We start from the raw sequence: 17,437 nt of genomic DNA, 5'->3' as shown, positions 1-17,437 counted from the left end.
ATACCATCAGTAGTAGTCGTACACCCAGATGGCCATGCAGCGGTCCTATACCCAAACGGGCATGGACACACAACAACAACAGCATTGGGCCATCGGATAGCAGCATCCGGAGGGGGAGGACGGCAAGGACGATGATCCCGCTAATACAGCCACGATCCGAAGAAGAAGGGTACAGATAAAACTTCAACATGGGGAGGACGAGCTGTTGTGCGATGCATGGTTGGACACTAGCCTTGATCATGTCCATGGCACAGAGCAAAAGGGCACAACCTTTTGGAACAACATTCGTGTATGGTTCCATGAACACAAGCATTTTGTGTCCTACTCTGACGCGGTCATCCGCAACCATGAATGGAAGTCCCTCAACCATCGATGATACACCATCCAAGAGGCCATGTCCAAGTATTGCAGGCACTTGAAGCATCTCATTTCACGGTGGCCTAGCGGTGCACAAACCACCGAGCAAGTAAGTTGAGCACTAGCCAAACATGCATTCTTTTGTTGCTCACTTGCTGGATATGCAATAGTTTTGTTGCTCACCAGCCGGACATGCATTTGTTTTGTTGCTCACTAGTCGGATATGCATTGTTTTATAGCCTTCTCGTGCTTGTTTGGTGTACAATAAGTTGGAGAAGAAAAACTTCACCGTCATGCATTATTGGTTGAAGTTGAATGGGCGACCGAAGTGGAACCTTTTCATAGCCAAGACCGCTGCCCTTGTCAACTAGAAAAAAGGTGACCCTACCGACCCAACTGAACAACCGCCAAAAAAGGTTAGAAGAAATTTACGGGGAAAGAAGTGTGAGGAGAGGGGGAGGCGAGAAGGTGCGGCGGCCAAGCTAACAGGGAGGTTCGAGGATATCTTGGCGAAGAAGGAGGAGACATGTGTGAAGCGCTTGGGCATTAAGGTGTGGAAAGAAGGGAGAGAGGTTCAAATTGTTATTGGAGGCGACGGACAAGAAGCTCGAGCTCGAAGAGAGGAGGACCATGATAGAAGAGAGGAATGCAGCGCTCGAGGAAAAAAGGTAAAGATCACCGTCAATGCGGAGGACGCCAAGATGTTTTGAATGTGAACTCTTTGGATGCCAACACAAGAATGATCGTGCAACCCATTCGCTATCAGATGTTGCATCGGCAGAAATGTTAGTTAGGAAGAATGAGATTGCACGAATCGATAATCATTGATCATGTGCATGGTGCACATATATAGGTACAGGGTGGACCGGCCTCTACTTGTCTCCCAATATGTACAAATATACGGGGGGGAGATACAACGGTATAAGTACAGACCCTAGTCCTATACATATGCACTGTACAACATACGCTCAACACCCCCCCCCACACACAGTCGAAGCGTCGCCGGAGACACAGAGACTGGACCAAAACTCCTAGAAGATTGGGGTCGGTAGTCCCTTAGTCATGACATCGGCAAACTGCTGAGTCGTAGGAACGTGCAGAACACGAACCTTCCCGAGAGCCACCTGCTCGCGAACGAAGTGAATGTCAAGCTCAATATGCTTCATACGGCGATGATGGACAGGGTTGGCGGCGAGGTAGACGGCGGAGACATTGTCACAATAGACGATCGTGGCCTTGGGGACCACACAGAGCAACTCCTGGAGAAGCTGACGGAGCCAAGAGCACTCAGCAACGGTGTTAGCCACTTCCCGATACTTCGCCTCGGCACTCGAATGAGAGACAGTGGGCTGCCGCTTGGACGACCACGATATCAGCGAAGGCCCGAGGTAGACACAATAGCTTGACGTAGAGTGACGCGTGTCCGGGCAGCCGGCCCAATCAGCGTCGGAGTAGGCAACCATGTCGATGGAGGAGGAAGCTGTCAGGGTGAGTCACATGGTTATAGTGCCGCGTATATACCGAAGAATACGCTTCACAAGAGTCCAATGGGAATCATGCGGGGAGTGCATGTGGAGGCACACCTGCTGAACTGCATACTGCAAGTCAGGCCGAGTGAGGGTGAGATACTGGAAGGCGCCAACGATGGAGCAGTAGAACACCGCATCTGGCGCAGGGGAACCCTCCAAGGCAGAAACCTTCGCCTTGGTGTCAACAGGCGTGGACGCAGTTTTGCAATTAAGCATGCCTGCGCGCTCGAGAAGCTCATGAGCGTACTTCTGCTGATGCAGAAAGAACCCATCGGCATGGCGAACGACCTCAATGCCAAGGAAGTAGTGCAGTGCTCCAAGATCCTTGAGGGAAAACTCATCGCGAAGACGAGCCGTGAGCTGCTGAAGAAGCCCAGGCAAGGATACCGTCAGGATAATGTCGTCCACATAGAGCAGCATGTACGCAGTGGCAGTGCCCTGATGATAGACGAACATAGACGCGTCGGAGCGGGTTGTATGAAACCCAAGCTGATGTAGGAACCCAACCATACGCTGGTACCACGCCCTAGGGGCCTGCTTCAGTCCATAGAGGGACCGAGAGAGCAGGCAGACATGGTCGAGATGCTCGGCGTCGACGAAGCCAGTCGGCTGCTCGCAGAAGACCCGCTCCATGAGGTGGCCATGCAGAAACGCGTTGGAGACATCCAACTGATGCACTGGCCAGGCCCGGGAGACCGCCAGCAGAAGCACCGTATGGATCGTGCCCGGTTTAACGACCGGGGCGAAGGTGTCGGTGAAGTCCACGCCGGCGCGCTGACGGAAACCGCGCACCACCCAACGAGCCTTGTAGCGCTCGAGAGAACCGTCGGGGTTGGTCTTGTGACGAAACACCCATTTGCCACTGATGACGTTGGCATGAGGGGGTCGCGGCACAAGATGCCATGTGCGGTTGCGCTGCAACGCATCAAACTCCTCGCGCATCACGGCGAGCCAATGTGGATCACGGAGAGCAGCGTGGGCAGATGAGGGGATGGGCGACGGTGGAGAGGATGATTTCGACACCGCGCACGTGTACTCATCAACAACATAGCGCGTGCTGGGGCGGTGGATACCGGCGTGAGACCGTGTCACCATGCCGGTGGAAGGCGGGTCGGCTGCGGCGGGAGCAACGGACGGGGGTGGTGAAGAGTCCGTCGCGCCCGGCGTCGCAGCGGAGCCGGCTGAAGTGGCGGGGCCAACCGAGGAGGTAGCACCGGCCGGGGCGGGTCCATCCATATCACCCGGTGGGGGGTAGCCGAAGGGCCACCCAGGGCCATGCAGGGCCGCGCTGGGGGCGTGCAGCCGGGGCCGCGGCGAAGGGGCCCGTGGCGGGGGCCACAACAGAGGGGCCCTCCGCGAGGGGGCATGCCGAGGCCGCACCGGGAGGAGCCGGCAAGAGCCGCGCCAGGGCCAGGAGAGGCCGCGCCGGGGGCTGCACCGAGTCCGCAGCCGAGACACCATCATGGAGCGCCGAGTCTGCTGCAGAAGGCGGTACCTGATGAAAAGGTAAAACCCACTCATCGAAGTACACGTGTCGGGAGGTGTACACACGGTGGGAGATGGGGTCGTAGCACGGGTAACCTTTGGTGTTAGGGGGGTAGCCTAGGAAGATACATGCTACGGAGCGAGGAGCGAGTTTGTGTGGTGTGGTGGAGGCGGTGCTGGGATAACTGTGATAGCCTGGCTTAATAGGGATGATAGACTACTCATATCAATAAGAAATTCCTTCTTTTCCGGAAGCCCATTCGGACAGAACTCCAAAGTTAAGTGTGCTCAGCTTGGAATAATTTCAGGATGGGTGACCGACCGGGAAGTTGCTCCCGGGTGCGCACAAGTGAGGACAAAGTGCGCAGAAAAGACTAGTATTGATCTGTGGGGTCAATCTAGATCCCGCCAGGAGTAACGACCACCGGCGGGTGTGTTCGGGGCATTACAAGTTGGTATCAGAGCCGACCCTCGCGGTTACACAGATGGTTGCGGACAGGTGCGTGGTCATGTTGTTCATGACATTTGTGACCGGCCGTGGCACACGGCATGGCACATGTACTGGACTAGAAGCACAGACGTATGTGCCAAGAGGGAACGTTCATGTGGCCCGACGAGGACATCGGTTCTCTGAGCGGGGGTGTATGTGATAGCTTGGCTTAATAGGATGATAGACTACTCATATCAATAAGGAATTCCTTCTTTTTCGGAAGCCCATTTGGACAGAATTCCAAAGTTAAGCGTGCTTAGCTTGGAGTAATTTCAGGATGAGTGACCAACTGGGAAGTTGCTCCCGGGTGAGCACGAGTGAGGACAAAGTGCGCAGAAAAGACTAGTATTGATCTGTGGGGCCAATCTAGATTCCGCCAGGAGTAATGACCAACGGCGGGTGTGTCCGGGGCGTTACAATAACACAAACATCCGAAGATGCAAAGACCATCGTAGGAAGGAGGGGAACCAAAAAGAAGTTGGTGGGGGTGTAGTTCCAGCGTGGACGACAAGGCCTAATGTTAACTAGGAGAGTGGCGGTGGCGAGGGCACCAGGCCAGAACCGAGGGGGCACATTGGAGTGAAACAACAACGTGCGGACGCAGTCGTTAAGGGTGCGAAGGATCCGCTCGGCGCGGCCGTTCTGCTGAGATGTGTAGGGGCACGTGAGACGAAAAGTGTGTTGGGGAACGTTGCAGAAAACAAAAAATTTCCTATGGTTTCACCAAGATTCCATCTATGAGTTCATCTAGCAACGAGTGATCGGATTGCATCTACGTACCTTTGTAGATCACGCGCGGAAGTGTTCAAAGAACGGGGATGAGGAAGTCGTACTCGACGTGATCCAAATCACCGGAGATCCTAGCGCCGAACGGACGGCACCTCCGCATTCAACACACGTACGGTCAGTGTGACGTCTACTCCTTCTTGATCCAGCAAGGGGGAAGGAGAGGTTGATGAAGATCCAGCAGCACGACGGCGTGGTGGTGGATGCAGGGGGTCACCGCAGCAGGGCTTCGCCGTTATACTGCGAGAGGGAGAGGTGTAGCAGGGGAGAGGGAGGCACCAAGACTCAAGGGTGCGGCTGCCCCCTCCCTCCCCCCTTTATATAGGCCCCCTAGGGGGTGCGCCGGCCCTAGGAGATGGGATCTCCTAGGGGGGGCGGCGGCCAAGGGGTGGAATTCCCCCCAAGCCAGGTGGGGCGCCCCCCCCCCCCACCCTAGGGTTCCCAACCCTAGGCGCATGGGGTGGGCCAAGGGGGGCGCACCAGCGCATTATGGGCTGGTTCCCCTCCCCACTTTGGCCCATGGGGCCCTCCGGGATGGGTGGCCCCACCCGGTGGACCCCCGGGACCCTTCCGGTGGTCCCGGTACAATACCGGTGACCTCCGAAACACTCCCGATGGCCAAAACTGCACTTCCTATATATAATTCTTCACCTCCGGACCATTCCGGAACTCCTCGTGATGTCCAGGATCTCATCCGGGACTCCGAAAAACTTTTGGGTTACTGCATATTCATATCTCTACAACCCTAGCGTCACCGAACCTTAAGTGTGTAGACCCTACGGGTTCGGGAGACATGTAGACATGACCGAGATGGCTCTCTGGTCAATAACCAACAGCGGGATCTGGATACCCATGTTGGCTCCCACATGCTCCTCGATGATCTCATCGGATGAACCACGATGTCGAGGATTCAAGTAACCCCGTATACAATTCCCTTTGTCAATCGGTACGTTACTTGCCCGAGATTCGATCGTCGGTATCCCAATACCTCGTTCAATCTCGTTACCGGCAAGTCACTTTACTCGTACCGTAATGCATGATCCCGTGACCAGACACTTGGTCACTTTGAGCTCATTGTGATGATGCATTACCGAGTGGGCCTAGAGATACCTCTCCGTCATACGGAGTGACAAATCCCAGTCTTGATCCGTGTCAACCCAACAGACACTTTCGGAGATACCTGTAGTATACCTTTATAGTCACCCTATTGTGTTGTGACGTTTGGTACACCCAGAGCACTCCTACGGTATCCGGGAGTTACCCGATCTCATGGTCTAAGGAAAAGATACTTGACATTGGAAAAACTCTAGCAAACGAACTATACGATCTTGTGTTATGTTTAGGATTGGGTCTTGTCCATCACATCATTCTCCTAATGATGTGATCCGGTTATCAATGACATCCCCATGTCCATAGCCAGGAAACCATGACTATCTATTGATCAACGAGCTAGTCAACTAGAGGCTTACTAGGGACACATTGTGGTCTATGTATTCACACATGTATTACGATTTTCGGATAATACAATTAAAGCATGAATAATAGACAATTATCATGAACAAGGAAATATAATAATCATTTTATTATTGCCTCTAGGGATATTTCCAACAGTCTCCCACTTGCACTAGAGTCAATCATCTAGTTACATTGTGATGAATCGAACACCCATGGAATTCTGGTGTTGATCATGTTTTGCTCTAGGGAGAGGTTTAGTCAACGGATCTGCTACATTCAGGTCCGTATGTACTTTACAAATCTCTATGTCTCCATTTTGAACACTTTCACGAATGGAGTTGAAGCGACGCTTGATATGCCTGGTCTTCCTGTGAAACCTGGGCTCCTTGGCAAGGGCAATAGCTCCAGTGTTGTCACAGAAGAGAGTCATCGGGCCCGACGCATTGGGTATGACTCCTAGGTCGGTAATGAACTCCTTCACCCAGACTGCTTCGTGTGCTACCTCCGAGGCTGCCATGTACTCCGCTTCACATGTAGATCCCGCCACAACGCTTTGCTTGCAACTGCACCAGCTTACTGCCCCACCATTCAAAATATACATGTATCCGGTTTGTGACTTAGAGTCATCCAGATCTGTGTCGAAGCTAGCGTCGACGTAACCCTTTACGACGAGATCTTCGTCACCTCCATAAACGAGAAACATTTCCTTAGTCCTTTTCAGGTACTTCAGGATATTCTTGACCGTTGTCCAGTGTTCCTTGCCGGGATTACTTTGGTATCTACCTACCAAACTTACGGCAAGGTTTACATCAGGTCTGGTACACAACATGGCATACATAATAGACCCTATGGCTGAGGCATAGGGGATGACACTCATCTCTTCTATATCTTCTGCCGTGGTCGGACATTGAGCTGAGCTCAATTTCATACCTTGCAACACAGGCAAGAACCCCTTCTTAGACTGATCCATATTGAACTTCTTCAATATCTTATCAAGGTATGTGCTTTGCGAAAGACCTATGAGGCGTCTTGATCTATCTCTATAGATCTTGATGCCTAATATATAAGCAGCTTCTCCAAGGTCCTTCATTGAAAAACTCTTATTCAAGTAGGCCTTAATGCTGTCCAAAAGTTCTATATCATTTCCCATCAAAAGTATGTCATCTACATATAATATGAGAAATGCTACAGAGCTCCCACTCACTTTCTTGTAAACGCAGGCTTCTCCATAAGTCTGCATAAACCCAAACGCTTTGATCATCTCATCAAAGCGAATGTTCCAACTCCGAGATGCTTGCACCAGCCCATAAATGGATCGATGGAGCTTGCATACCTTGTTAGCATTCTTAGGGTCGACAAAACCTTCTGGCTGCATCATATACAGTTCTTCCTTAAGATAACCGTTAAGGAATGCCGTTTTGACGTCCATTTGCCATATCTCATAATCATAGTATGCGGAAATTGCTAACATGATTCGGACGGACTTCAGCTTTGCTACGGGAGAGAATGTCTCATTGTAGTCAACCCCTTGAACTTGTCGATAACCCTTAGCGACAAGCCTAGCTTTATAGATGGTCACATTACCATCCACGTCTGTCTTCTTCTTAAAGATCCATTTATTTTCTATGGCTCGCCGATCATCGGGCAAGTCAGTCAAAGTCCATACTTCGTTTCCATACATGGATCCTATCTCGGATTTCATGGCTTCCAGCCATTTGTCAGAATCCGGGCCCGTCATCGCTTCTTCATAGTTCGAAGGTTCACCGTTGTCTAACAACATGATTTCCAAGACAGGGTTGCCGTACCACTCTGGTGCGGAACGTGTCATTGTGGACCTTCGAAGTTCAATAGGAGCTTGATCAGAAGTATCTTGATCATCATCATTAACTTCCTCTCTAATTGGTGCAGGCACCACAGGAACATTTTCCTGAGTTGCGCCACTTTCCGGTTCAAGAGGTAATACTTCATCAAGTTCTACTTTCCTCCCACTTACTTCTTTCGAGAGAAACTCCTTCTCTAGAAAGGATCCATTCTTGGCAACAAAGATTTTGCCTTCGGATCTGAGGTAGAAGGTATACCCAATAGTTTCTTTAGGGTATCCTATGAAGACGCATTTTTCCGACTTGGGTTCGAGCTTTTCAGGTTGAAGTTTCTTGACATAAGCATCGCATCCCAAAACTTTTAGAAATGACAGCTTAGGATTCTTCCCAAACCATAATTCATACGGTGTCGTTTCAACGGATTTTGACGGAGCCCTATTTAAAGTGAATGCGGCAGTCTCTAAAGCATAGCCCCAAAATGACAGCGGTAAATCGTTAAGAGACATCATAGATCGCACCATATCCAATAGAGTGCGATTACGACGTTCGGACACACCATTACGCTGAGGTGTTCCAGGCGGCGTGAGTTGTGAAACTATTCCACATTTTCTTAAGTGTGTGCCAAATTCGTGACTCAAGTATTCTCCTCCACGATCTGATCGCAAAAACTTGATTTTTCTGTCACGTTGATTCTCAACCTCACTCTAAAATTCCTTGAACTATTCAAAGGTTTCAGACTTGTGTTTCATTAAGTAGACATACCCATATCTACTCAAGTCATCAGTGAGGGTGAGAACATAACGATAGCCACCACGAGCCTCAACACTCATTGGACCGCACACATCAGTATGTATGATTTCCAATAAGTTGGTTGCTCGCTTCATTGTTCCTGAGAACGGAGTCTTGGTCATCTTACCCATGAGGCATGGTTCGCACGTGTCAAATGATTCGTAATCAAGAGACTCTAAAAGTCCATCTGCATGGAGCTTCTTCATGCGTTTGACACCTATGTGACCAAGGCGGCAGTGCCACAAGTATGTGGGACTATCATTATCAACCTTACATCTTTTGGTATTCACACTATGAATATGTGTAGCATTACGCTCGAGATTCATTAAGAATAAACCATTCACCATAGGAGCATGATCATAAAACATATCTCTCATATAAATAGAACAACCATTATTCTCGGATTTAAATGAGTAGCCATCTCGAATTAAACGAGATCCTGATACAATGTTCATGCTCAAAGCTGGTACTAAATAACAATTATTAAGGTTTAAAACTAATCTCGTGGGTAAATGTAGAGGTAGCGTGCCGACGGCGATCACATCGACCTTGGAACCATTCCCGACGCGCATCGTCACCTTGTTCTTCGCCAGTCTCCGTTTATTCCGCAGCTCCTGCTTTGAGTTACAAATGTGAGCAACTGCACCGGTATCAAATACCCAGGAGCTACTACGAGTACTGGTAAGGTACACATCAATTACATGTATATCACATATACCTTTCGTTTTGCCGGCCTTCTTGTCAGCTAAGTATTTGGGGCAGTTCCGCTTCCAGTGACCACTTCCCTTGCAATAAAAACACTCAGTCTCGGGCTTGGGTCCATTCTTTGGCTTCTTCCCGGCAGCTTGCTTACCGGGCGCGGCAACTCCCTTGCCGTCCTTCTTGAAGTTCTTTTTACCCTTGCCTTTCTTAAACTTAGTGGTTTTATTCACCATCAACACTTTGATGTTCCTTTTTGACTTCTACCTCTGCTGATTTCAGCATTGCAAATACTTCAGGAATGGTCTTTTCCATCCCCTGCATATTAAAGTTCATCACAAAGCTCTTGTAGCTCGGTGGAAGCGACTGAAGGATTCTGTCAATGACCGCGTCATCCGGGAGATTAACTCCCAGCTGAGTTAAGCGGTTATGTAATCCAGACATAGTGAGTATGTGCTCACTGACAGAACTATTTTCCTCCATCTTACAGCTGAAGAACTTGTCGGAGACTTCATATCTCTCGACCCGGGCATGAGCTTGGAAAACCATTTTCAGCTCTTCGAACATCTCATATGCTCCGTGTCGCTCAAAACGCTTTTGGAGGCCCGGTTCTAAGCTGTAAAGCATGCCGCACTGAACATGGGAGTAATCATCAGCACGTGTCTGCCAAGCGTTCATAACGTCTTGGTTCTGTGGGACGAGTGCGTCACCTAGCGGTGCTTGTATGACATATTCTTTGTTGAAAGCTATGAGGATGATCCTCAGGTTCCGGACCCAGTCCGTATAGTTGCTGCCATCGTCTTTCAGCTTGGTTTTCTCTAGGAACGTGTTGAAGTTGAGGACAACGTTGGCCATTTGATCTACAAGACATATTGTAAAGATTTTAGACTAAGTTCATGATAATTAAGTTCATCTAATCAAATTATATAATGAACTCCCACTTAGATAGACATCCCTCCAGTCATCTAAGTATAACATGATCCGAGTTGACTAGGCCGTGTCCGATCATCATGTGAGACGGACTAGTCAACATCGGTGAACATCTTCATGTTGATCGTATCTTCTATACGACTCATGCTCGACCTTTCGGTCTTCTGTGTTTCGAGGCCATGTCTGTACATGCTAGGCTCGTCAAGTCAACCTAAGTGTTTGCATGTGTAAATCTGTCTTACACCCGTTGTATGTGAACGTTGGAATCTATCACACCCGATCATCACGTGGTGCTTCGAAACAACGAACTGTCGCAACGGTGCACAGTTAGGGGAAACACTTTCTTGAAATTATTATGAGGGATCATCTTATTTACTACCGTCGTTCTAAGTAAACAAGATGCAAAAACATGATAAACATCACATGCAATCAAATAATAATAGTGACATGATATGGCCAATATCACATAGCTCCTTTGATCTCCATCTTGGGGCTCCATGATCATCTTGTCACCGGCATGACACCATGATCTCCATCATCATGATCTCCATCATCATGTCTCCATGAAGTTGCTCGCCAACTATTACTTCTACTACTATGACTAACATGTTTAGCAATAAAGTAAAGTAATTTACATGGCGTTTCTCAATGACACGCAGGTCATACAAAAATAAAGACAACTCCTATGGCTCCTGCCGGTTGTCATACTCATCGACATGCAAGTCGTGATTCCCATTACAAGAACATGATCTCATACATCACATATATATCATTCATCATTCATCACAACTTTGGCCATATCACATCACAAAGCACTTGCTGCAAAAACAAGTTAGACGTCCTCTAATTGTTGTTCCAAGTTTTACGTGGCTGCAATAGGGTTCTAGCAAGAACGTTTTCTTACCTACGTGATAGCCACAACGTGATTTGTCAACTTCTATTTACCCTTCATAAGGACCCTTTTCATCGAATCCGCTCCAACTAAAGTGGGAGAGACAGACACCCGCTAGCCACCTTATGCAACTAGTGCATGTCAGTCGGTGGAACCAGTCTCACGTAAGCGTACGTGTAAGGTCGGTCCGGGCCGCTTCATCCCACAATACCGCTGAAGCAAAATAAGACTAGTAGCGGCAAGAAAGTTGACAACATCTACGCCCACAACAAATTGTGTTCTACTCGTGCAAAGAGAACTACGCATAGACCTAGCTCATGATGCCACTGTTGGGGGAATGTTGCAGAAAACAAAAATTTTCCTACGGTTTCACCAAGATTCCATCTATGAGTTCATCTAGCAACGGGTGATCGGATTGCATCTACATACCTTTGTAGATCACGCGTGGAAGCGTTCAAAGAACGGGGATGAGGAAGTCGTACTCGGCGTGATCCAAATCACCGGAGATCCTAGCGCCGAACGGACGGCACCTCCGCGTTCAACACACGTACGGTCAGCGTGACGTCTCCTCCTTCTTGATCCAGCAAGGGGGAAGGAGAGGTTGATGAAGATCCAGCAGCACGACGGCGTGGTGGTATATGCAGGGGGTCACCGCAGCAGGGCTTCGCTATTATACTGCGAGAGGGAGAGGGAGGCGCCAGGACTCAAGGGTGCGGCTGCCCCCTCCCTCCCCCTTTATATAGGCCCCCTAGGGGGTGCGCCGGCCCTAGGAGATGGGATCTCCTAGGGGGGCGGCGGCCAAGGGGTGGAGTGCCCCCCAAGCCAGGTGGGGCGCCCCCCCCACCCTAGGGTTCCCAACCCTAGGCGCATGGGGTGGGCCAAGGGGGGTGCACCAGCCCACTATGGGCTGGTTCCCCTCCCCACTTTGGCCCATGGGGCCCTCCGGGATGGGTGGCCCCACCCGGTGGACCCCCGGGACCCTTCCGGTGGTCCCGGTACAATACCAGTGACATCCGAAACTCTCCCGATGGCCGAAACTGCACTTCCTATATATAATTCTTCACCTCCAGACCATTCCGGAACTTCTCGTGACGTCTAGGATCTCATCCGGGACTCCGAACATCTTTTGGGTTACTGCATATTCATATCTCTACAACCCTAGCGTCACCGAACCTTAAGTGTGTAGACCCTATGGGTTCGGGAGACATGTAGACATGACCGAGATGGCTCTCCGGTCAATAACCAACAGCGGGATCTGGATACCCATGTTGGCTCCCACATGCTCCTCGATGATCTCATCGGATGAACCACGATGTCGAGGATTCAAGTAACCCCGTATACAATTCCCTTTGTCAATCGGTACGTTACTTGCCCGAGATTCGATCGTCGGTATCCCAATACCTCGTTCAATCTCGTTACCGGCAAGTCACTTTACTCGTACCGTAATGCATGATCCCGTGACCAGACACTTGGTCACTTTGAGCTCATTGTGATGATGCATTACCGAGTGGGCCCAGAGATACCTCTCCGTCATACGGAGTGACAAATCCCAGTCTTGATCCGTGTCAACCCAACATACACTTTCGGAGATACCCGTAGTATACCTTTATAGTCACCCTGTTACGTTGTGACGTTTGGTACACCTAGAGCACTCCTACGGTATCCGGGAGTTACACGATCTCATGGTCTAAGGAAAAGATACTTGACATTGGAAAAACTCTAGCAAACGAACTATACGATCTTGTGCTATGTTTAGGATTGGGTCTTGTCCATCACATCATTCTCCTAATGATGTGATCCCGTTATCAATGACATCCCCATGTCCATAGCCAGGAAACCATGACTATCTGTTGATCAACGAGCTAGTCAACTAGAGGCTTACTAGGGACACATTGTGGTCTATGTATTCACACATGTATTATGATTTCCGGATAATACAATTAAAGTATGAATAATAGACAATTATCATGAACAAGGAAATATAATAATCATTTTATTATTGCCTCTAGGGCATATTTCCAACAAAGTGGTGCCGTGAGAGGCGAGAAGATGGCGAGTGGCAGCGTTGTCAAACTCTTTGCCGTTGTCAGTCTGGAGGGCGAGGATAGGGCGCCCGAACTTGGTAGTGATGTAGGAGTAAAAGGCTGTGAGGGTGGCGATAACATCGGATTTGCGGCGGAGCGGAAACGTCCACGCAAAATGAGAGAAATCATCAAGTAAAACAAGATAATATAAGAAACCGGTGTTGCTCGCAACTGGAGATGTCCAAACATCACTATGGATTAACTGAAACAGAAAAGAAGAAATAGTGTTTGACTCGCTAAACGGTCGACGAACATGTTTGCCGAGACGGCAAGCATGACAAGTGTGCTCGTCGAATTTATTACATGAAAATGAAAAACTCTTGAGAATCTGGCGAAGGACGGTGGAGTTGGGGTGACCCAAGCGTGCATGCCAGAGGTCGACACCGGCGGCGAGGGCGACGGGGGAGGCAGTGGCGGTGGCGGTGGAGGCGGAGTGCACCGGGTATAAGTCGTCAGGGCTGTCACATTGGTGGAGCACCATCCGCGTACGGGCGTCCTTCACAGAGAAACCAAGGTCATCAAATTCAACGGTGAGAGAATTGTCACGTGCAAGGCGACGAACAGAGACAAGATTTTTAACTAGGTTAGGTGAGACAAGAACATTAGTCATGTTAATAGGCATAGAAGTAGACGGAAAGAAACTATGACCGACATGAGTAATGGGTACGGAGGAGTCATCACCAAAGGTGATGCGGTTCGAAGTGGTGACCGGGAAGGAAGAGGCAAGGTTACCAGGGTGAGACGTCATGTGGGCGGTAGCCCTCGTGTCCATATACCAATCACCGCCACCTCCGTAGTTGGAGGGAAACGGCGCCGAGTGAAGTGCAGCGAGCAGAGCGGGATCCCATGAAGCCGGAGGAAGTGGGTAGCTGCCGGGCTGAACCGGTGCGGGCGGCGGCGTGTAACCGAAGGAGGGGGGCGCCGGCAAAGGCGCATAGCCACCCGGGGCGAAGCCGCCCGGTGCGTGGCCACCCCCACCCGCCTGGTAGGGTGCGGCGGTGAGGTGTGCCTGAGGTCCGGCCGGGTGCGGCCCGAGGATGCCCGGGGCCCGTGGGACCGGCATGTGGTAAGCGTGGACCACGTCGGTCCACGGGTTAGGGCCGACGGCCCAGGGCGGGGAGGGTTGGTGTTGGCGTTGCCCCCCCCCTCCCCCGTACCCCGGCTGCGGATCCTGCTGCTGCTGGGGCGACCGCCGCCCCCTCCCCCATGACGCCTGTTGCGGCGACCGCCGCCCCCGCCCTGCTGCTGTTGCTGAGGAGCGGGAGGTGCGGGTGCAGCGGGCGGGAGGGGGTAGTACCCCGGTGGCGCCGGCGGGCGTGGTTGGGGCGGTGCGGGCTGCGGCTGCCCACAAGATATCCCGGCGGCGAGGGCGGTGTGGTGGACACGGTCCTTAACCATCTTCATCCGGCGTTCCTCCAAGCGTGAATACGCGGCGACAGACTGGAAGGTCGGGTTCGGCAGCAGGGAGAGGTTCGAGGCCACGTTGCCGAAATCCTCATTGAGGCCGGCGATGAGGGTGCTAAGCATGAGCTCGTCCGACACCTTGGCGCCGATGTTGCGTAGCTCATCGGCGAGGCGCTTGAGGCGCATGCAGTAGTCGTTGATGGAGGAATCATCTTGGTGGCACCCGAAAAATTCCTGCTGCAAAAACACAAGACGTTGAAACTTGTTATCGGTGAAGAGATTGTTGATCTTGGTCCACACGGCACACGCGTCGTCATCCTCCGAGACGACCGTGTGGAAGATGTCCGGGAAGACGGTGAGGTAGAACCACCGGATGAGGGAGGCCTCAATGGCCGCCCAGTCCGGATCATCCACCATGAAATCGCCATCCACGGTCCGTCGACGTGCTCGAGGAGGTGGTACTCGCGGAAGACGAGGTTGAAGTAGGTCTTTCACATGTAGTACGAGGAGGTGGACTGGTCAAGCTTGATGGGAACGCGGGTGTGGATGTCAAGTTCACGAACGGCGGTGGCGTCGGGCACGAGTCCGGCGAACGGGTTGGAGTTGCTGAAGTGGGGAGACGCCATGGGAGCAGCGGCAAGGAGAGAGATGCGGTGGCTCGGGTGGGAGGAGGGTAGTGGCGTCGGCGCAGGGTAGGGTTAGGGTTTTAGGACGCGGCGGTGACTTGGGGAGGAAGGCAGCGGCGGCAGAGGAGAAGGCGGCGGCTGCGAGGGGAAGGGGCGCGGCGGCGGCGATGCAAGGGAGGCGGCGGCGGCTGTAGGACGCGGCGGCGGCTGGAGCGGAAGGTGGGAATATGATCGGCATGCTAAACTGATACCATGTTAGTTAGGGAGAATGAGATTGCTCGAATCGATAATCATTGATCGTGTGCATGGTGCACATATATAGATACAGGATGGACCGGTCTCTACTTGTCTCTCAAGATGTACAAAAATACGAGGAGAGAGAGATACAACGGTATAAATACAGATCCTAATCCTATATATATGCAGTGTACAACGTACGCTCAACAAAAAAGATTAGTCGGCGGAGCCGGAGAACGAGGACGTGATGGAGGCGACAGAGGAGGGCGCAGAGGCTGTCTACGCAGCGACGACGGCACATTGATCGGGGAGTACATGACTAGTATTGTCAGTCCGGCGGGATAGTAAATTGCATGGACCGTCGGACTGATGCTGTTTTGGATTCAGGGATTGATCGAGGGTTGCGCTTAACCAACCAAGCAGTAGACCCCCTAAAATACGAGTAGATGAAAAAAATGGTACGTTCCCTAAAAAAAGAAAATGGTATGTTGGCGTTGCCTTTGCTGCTGCTGCTGCCTGACAGGGTTGGCTGGTACGTGGTGGTAGGAGTGATGGAGGAGAGTGCACCGGGTTTGGTAGATGGATCAACCCCGTGGCACTGGCCGGGCAATCCGGACCGAGCCGTACGTCCTTGGCCGCGTCGTGTACACGCTGCGAGTTGTCGCCTCGCCACCGAGAGCGAGCGAGTGGCACACGCAAGAAGAGGAAGCTGGTCGGCGATGACGTCCCGGGCACGGTAGGTCGCGGGCCCTTGTCCCCGGCTCGGCTCCGACACGGCACGAACCGGCCCTCGCACGCATCCGGCCTTCTTCACGTGACGAACCGACCCGCCTCCGCCTCCTCCTCCTCCTCCTCCGCGTTAACCCACAGTACGGTACAGCCGTGCGTGCGCCGAGGAAGGGGATGGGTGGAAGGGGGGAAAACGGAAGGAGCCGTGGCGCCAATTCGTTGCGTGTGGGGGCGCGGCGGTTGCGGCGTTGCTGTCGCAGGGAATGTCACGCCCCGTTGCCCGCGCGCGCCCACGCCGACCGAGGGAGCTCAGCCGCAGCGCAGCGCAGCGCATCCATCGGGTTGGTTGCGGCATTGCTGTTCCGCGGCAGAGACCGCGCGTGTCACCCGTGCGTTATTCACGCCTGTTAATGTGCACATCTTGCTTGCTTGGTCTAGTGCGTGCCTGAGCCTGGATTGGCAGACGCACCGTACCTGTATGGAATACCAGGAGTATATACCATGTACAGTTTCACACCGGATGCATGTAGTTGCTGGTTCAGTCACGGTCGGACCGACAACCGATCAATTATATGGCTACAGGTCCATGGATCCGCCGATCGTTGCAATCCACCCGTCCGTTTCGTCTCAGTTAGCAGGAGATGCATACCGCTAACTACTAGCTAAGGTTGCCACCAACTGACGCGACACGAATCGCATATACTACTCCCTCCGTTCCGAATTAATTGTCTTGGATTTGTCCAGATACAGATGTATCTAGACTGATGTATTTAGACTCATTTTAGTGCTAGATACCTCCGTATCTAGACAAATCTAAGACAAGTAATTCGGAACGGAGGAAGTACTACGTAATTGTATTGGTTCGTTCGTTACACGAATGGCGCTAGCTTAGCAACACCTTTCCTTCCTGGGCGGCCGATGTGGATGGAGCCACGCTTAGCAGTGCCATCGTAGCTACCTAGGTTCATCTAAATGGTCCCGTTGCACGCTTCGAGTGTCTTGTGTGGATGTGCGTATCTCTCTCACTAGAAGCTACACTGCCTAGTAGTACGGTATGTGCTTGTCCGACTAGCATTCCGTAGTCACTACTCACTAGAGATTCTCCAATATGCATGCATGCATGGT

The sequence above is a fragment of the Triticum aestivum genome, chromosome 7A, assembly GCF_018294505.1.
Source record: "Triticum aestivum cultivar Chinese Spring chromosome 7A, IWGSC CS RefSeq v2.1, whole genome shotgun sequence".
In the NCBI taxonomy this organism is placed as follows: domain Eukaryota; kingdom Viridiplantae; phylum Streptophyta; class Magnoliopsida; order Poales; family Poaceae; genus Triticum; species Triticum aestivum.
This window is presented reverse-complemented; position numbering follows the sequence as displayed.